Genomic DNA, 6,049 nt, shown 5'->3' with positions numbered 1-6,049 from the left:
CTCCGCCGGCCGCCGCTCCCCGCCGCCTCCCGGCCCCGCTCGGGGGGGGCTGCCGGCAACGATCGCGGTGGCGGGGACGCTTCACGCCTGGTACTTTGTAGTGCCAGTGCTCCGGAGGGTCAGAGCTGGAGGCAGAGACGACCTCTTTTGTTAGAGCAACTAGACGCTTGCAAACAAATAAAAATGAAAAAATGGCTTTCTTTGCCAGCTTTCGGGCACACGTGCTCTAGCTGGCATCTCCCCCCAGTGCCGTAGCAACGACGTTTGGTGCCCACCGCAGCAGCCCGCCCTCGCCCTGCGCACAGGTCCCAAGGGCACGCGGGCCCCCCCATGCTTGGCAGCTGCCATTGCCTGGCCCCTGCGCACCCCCAGATGAGACGCTTGTGGCTCCGTCCCATGCCCTGCCCTTTGCTTGGGCGCCTGGGGCAGTCACCCTGCTCACCCCGCTTTTGCTGCAGCACTGCTTAGACCACCTTTCAGCTCCTCTGAGAAATGGTAGCAGTAGGAGAAAGTACGATTTGGGGGGGATGAGGGTGCTGCAGGGCCAGCGCGCACTTGTGTTGTACATGGCGGCGGTGTGTGCAGTGGGGGTGCTGGCAGCGGGGCATAGTGGTGGCATCAGGCACTGCTGGACGCTGCAGGACAGTGGTACTGTGGTGCTGCTGCTGTCGCCAGCTGCCATGAAATTAGTTTGCGGGGGCTAACCCTGTTAGCCCCAGCCTTCTGCCACCTAGAAATATGAATTTTCATTTCCACCTGGGAGAAATGCTACTATCTTTGCACTCTCCTGTGCGTGAGGAAGGGCACGTGTGCTGGAAAGCTTGCAAATATAGATTTTTTTTGCAACTATCTACGTGATTTAATGAAAGATATCACATCTACCAAGAGTTCTGGTTGCTTTTGCCTGTGACAAACACTACTGCAACCTGTATCCCAAAAAGTATGATCATTTTTGTAGAAGGGTGTTAGTACTCAAAAGCTTGCAAAGAAGAACTTTTATAACTATTTTAGTTGATCTAATAAAAGATACCAAGTTTACCCTAAGAACCTTGTCTGCTGATCATTTTTGAGGCAGCTAATTGATGCAGCATATGCAAAACTCAAGTCACTTTCAGGGGGCGCGTCTACAGAAGAAGCTTACTGCACATTAGCCTAATGATAACACTGCAGGGTAGCATGTCATGGCAAAAAACAGTATTAATAGCCTACTGCACAATGTTATTAGGCTAATGCGAAAGAAGCATCACTAAATAAATGCGCACTAATGCTATTGCACAGTAACTCTAGGTACTGTGCATTTAGTTAGTACTATATGAAGGAAGTACTAGACTAAATGTGCAGTATCTAAGATGCATCAATGAACTTGTTGATACATCCATGGGGCATGTCTACGTGGGCATTTACACCAGCTTAAATTTACTGCGCAGCAAGCGAGAATAAGCCGGCATCTATGAGCATTTTTACATGTGGAAGCATTGTAACACTGGGCGGTTTTCAAAGCACGGGGCAGTGCATCACTTACGTTTGTATAAGCAGCAAAATGCACGTCAGCGCTGAGAAAATGGAAGCAGTGCGCTTTTGAACTAAAACACATAGAAAGAATTTTAGTTCTAAAGCACACGGTTGCCACTTTCTGTGAGCATTTCCCTGCTTGTTCAACTGCACTGTGTGCATCAGCTTGTGATTAATTGAGGCTGCTCCAAAGCAGCGGATCTCCGATCTGTTGCAGGACAAAAAGGTATGTGTATAAATGCTCAACATGTGCAGGCATTAAAGCGCATCAATACTGTGTGTGGACTGACTTGGAACTAAATTTAGTGTTACTACACAGTAAGGCATCTACATGTGCATTACTGCACAGTAACTAACCAGGCATAAATTTGATACCTTCATGGTGTGGGTATCAAATTTACACTCAAGTTGGCATAAGTCACCATATTTACTGTACAGTACAGTTTTACCCATTTATACCAGGAAATAATAGATTCCCTTCTCTCCTTGTATATATGACATGCAATGTTAATATTTCTAGATCAATTTACACTATGGCCCTGTTAATACATGCTACAAGACAGAGAAGTATAAAGGAGTGTTGTACTTGATGGAGCACTGTTTCTTTAGGTACAGAAGTAGTGACAGTGTAGCACGTTGACTGTTAGTGTGGCATTTGTCATAGTCAAGTAGGTATGTCCCATACTGTTTTTGCTACTGGATGAAGTTTAAAGAAAGGAAATAAAATAAATAGTCAGATAGTCCACATTGTTGGTTGGGAAGAGGATGGAGTTAGGGCATTCAATTTTTTAGTGTATACCTCATGTAGCCTTGGCAAATTATTCTTTTGTATATGGGAATTCAAATAGGAGGCACAACCAGGGAAGGGTAGAAATCTAATAATTGTTCTTTGTGAAAATCGTTTGCCCTCCCCGGCGCAATAGTCAAGGTTGCAATAGAAAGGTAAATGATGAAGTGTTTCTATGCTGACCACCCAGCCACCCAAATATCTTCTTTTTTAAATATATACTTATCAGGAAGTTTAAGAGAATTGGGTTAGGGTTAAGATTAAATCTGTTTTCAGTGTGTTTCAACAGTTTTTTTTAATAGCAATTTTCCAATATTTTCCTACTTATATTGATTGTTCACTTTGAAATGGTAATAAAATTATGGGTTCTTTCTTTTTTTTTAACTAGTGCGTGTGTTGCTTTTAAGGACAGGTGTAAAAAGAATGTACCATCAAGTTTGACTTTCCATATCCTTGAGGCATGCTGCTGTACCAAAAAAACCTTCGTTCTGTCCTGAAGAGATCAAATGAGTTGTGTGTGCTAAAGAATAAGTTTAATAAGCAGAGAAAATAGACACACAGGTGGAGCTATACTTCCCTGGCTTTCCAGAAAGTTCCCTTCTAGGGAATTTCTAACTGCAGCAAATCATCTACTGAAAACACAACGCCATGTTGTGTTTTATATACGGTGTATTGGGTATTAGCAAGAAATGACTCTGTAAAAATAACCTATTTTTCTATTAAAAGGCCTGTTAACAGAGGTGCTGCAACTGCAGTTAGCATTCTAGCTTTGTGAACCCAGACTGAAATTCCTGGGACCTCTTCCAGGCACATTCCACCTGCAACCCCAACTTCTCCATCAAGGCTTCATGGAAATAGTTAGAGCCTTCGTTTCAACCATTTTTTTTGCAGTTCTTGTATCTTTTGTGCATGTGTTTGCTTTTTTGTTGGGGCCACCATGGCACATCATTCACCATGGAGGTATGAACTTTATTGGCAGCCTACTGCAGCTTGTTAAGCCTCTTAATCCTTCAAATGTGCTGTCCTCAAACTTTCTGTTTATGTTGTCCCAGCTGGTCAGGGACTTCCTTCCACACTGTTGCTTCCTTCACGTTTTGTTGAGTAATGTTTTGCTGTGCTGTGTGTATGTCCAGCTAGCTGACAGCTGAGACTTCAGCGTGCTTCAGTGGCTCTGGTCTTGGTTTTCTCTGCCTGGGAGTGCCAGTGGTCTGTTGTTATTTCACAGTTTCAGTTTCATTTCCAATAATGCTCTAAGCCTGATTTCACAGTAGACAATATAGCAGCCTTGCCCATCTCATTTCTCTTGTACAGTTTCTCTTCCTGTCTTCATATTATTCCAGTGTTCATTTAAAAGTGGAGCAATCAGATTTTGGTTTCAGTCTGTTTGTGGCTAAAAGCCTGTCTCCAACTCCCTCCCAAAAAGGATTACCCATCTTTCAACACCTTAAGGCTAGGGACAGAAGTTACACATAAATAGGTTTAAGTGATCAGAAACTGGTTCAAAATGGCCGAACCTCTTTTAAGATAAACCTGGTTGAATGTAGTATCAGACTTAACTGATTGAGGTCAAACTGGTCTATCGAAATTCTGTCCCAGACCCCTTCCTGGTTTAAGTTAAATCAGAGTCCCGCAGCATGCTGTGCAGCCCTGGGCTGGGTTGTGCTGTCCACTCCAGAATGCAGGGTTGGCCCCAGCCCTCTACTCTTTAGCCTGAGCAGGGGTGGAGGCATGGCTAGATGCTGGCCTGGCATGGACCCCTGAGGTGAAGGGGACAGGGAGGGGATTTATTCCCCTCTCCCTCCCGTCCCCCACTGGGGGACTGCAGCTGGTGTCTTCAGCCCTAGCCAATGCCTCTATCACTTGCTCCCAACCAGGCAGACCCCAGCTGGGGTTCCTTGGTGGGAGAGGGAAGGTAGAGAGGAATAAATGCCTTCCCTGCCCCCTCAGGGGGCCATGTTGGCCAGTGTGTGGCCACGTCCACACCCCTGCTGCTGGCACGGCGGGGTGGGGGAACCTTGACAGGAGCAGCAGCCCCTGTCATGGTGTCCCAGAGAGTGTGAGCCTCTTCCTGATGTGGGGGCTGTGCAGCAGGCAGGAGCGGGGTGGACAGAGCTGCCGCAGCCAGTGCAAGGTGGGGGGCAGTGGGGCTGGAAGGGGTGGCTATGGGGGCTAAGCCAAATTTTGGGCTGGCCATACCCCCCCAAGCTAACCCTAGCACTGCTGCCACTTTCTCCATGCAGACTGTGGCAGCTCTAACCACCATGCTCCTGCCCGCAGCACAGCCCCCACACTGGGAAGAGTCTTGCGCTCCCTGGGGCACCATGACAGGGGCTGCTGCCACTGTCAGGGTCCCCCCCCCCTGCTGTTCCAGGGGCAGGGGCAGGGGCAGGGGTGTGGCTAGACACTGGCTGGCATCGCCTTCTGTGGCAAAGTGGGCAGGGAGGAGCTTATATCACCAGCCAGGATCTGTCTGGCTGGGGGCAAGCGGCAGAGATAGTGGCCGGGGCTGGAAGACCCTGGCTGTGGTCCCCCAGTGAGAGAAGGGAGGGAGAGGGTGGACAACAGTTCCCCCCCTCCCCAGCTCAGCTGTTCTCTGCCACTGTGGAAGGGAAGGGAGGGCTCACCCTAGTGCCCCCCAGTTTCTAGCCTGAGCCACTGCAGGCATGTGGCTGCATTTCCAGACTCAAAAGTGAATGTCTATTCACTTGCTTGCTGAATCATTCTACACAGGTTAGACTAACCTGCAAAGATTGAATCAATTCAGGCTCGGGCTTTTTGAATGTCTGTACTTAGCCTAAATAAACGGAGAATCAGAATTTCAGGGGAGAAAGAAAATCTTTATGCATTTGGCCTTTATGTTTATTTCATTAAGTTTAACCTGCAGATGATCAAACACAGTGATGCTAAAAAATGAAGAAGAAATGCCCAGAAATTTGAGGTTTGGCACAAGACATATTGTATGAAAAACAGCCGGCCTCTGAATATATAAGTAACAAAGTGCTTACTTGTAATGATTTACTTTGGTCCAAGGATGTCAACTCTGAATAGTTAAGTAACAAAATGGTTACTTAGAATGATTTACTTTCAAACGAGGGTATAAAAATATTTTAAAATATTTGTATATTAAAACTTTACAATATTCCTGTGAGGTGTTATATTCTATTTCCAAGTTTATGAAAGGTTAAATGACTCGCCCATATCAGAGAGGAAATCGGTAGTAGCCTTGCAAGTAAAGCCTGATTCCAACTTTACTCCTCTGTCCACATGAGCCCATTCCTCTGCAATTCCTTTATTAAAGCATTGTCTATAGACAGACATGAAGAAACACAAAAATATATAATTAAATAAAATAATAAGGCACTGGCAGTGTATGTTAGGCAGTCCTATTTTCTATATGTTGCATGTTTCAATGCATGTTTATGTTCATTTCAAAACTGGAAACTTGAGCTCACCATCATTGAATGCTGAGTTAACTCTGAATCACAATTAGAGAAACATCTGTATTGAATGTATTGAACCATTATAAATAGTCACAGCATTCAAGAGACCTCAAAATTACTAATTTCTTTTATTAGACAAGGTGAAACAGGGGATGGGGGGAGGAGGCAATTATTTGGGCCACTTAGGGAGTTTTGGTGAGCTGTTGCGGGACAGGTCAGCACCCCCCTCTCCTCCCCACAGCCGTGCCCACAATAGCTCACCAAACTCCCTAAGTGGCTTTGCCCTGGGGCCTGGCCCAGTACTATCATC

The sequence above is a fragment of the Gavialis gangeticus genome, unplaced genomic scaffold, assembly GCF_001723915.1.
Source record: "Gavialis gangeticus isolate Ggan-Ray unplaced genomic scaffold, GavGan_comp1, whole genome shotgun sequence".
In the NCBI taxonomy this organism is placed as follows: Eukaryota; Metazoa; Chordata; order Crocodylia; family Gavialidae; genus Gavialis; species Gavialis gangeticus.
Note: the sequence above shows the minus strand (reverse complement) of the source record.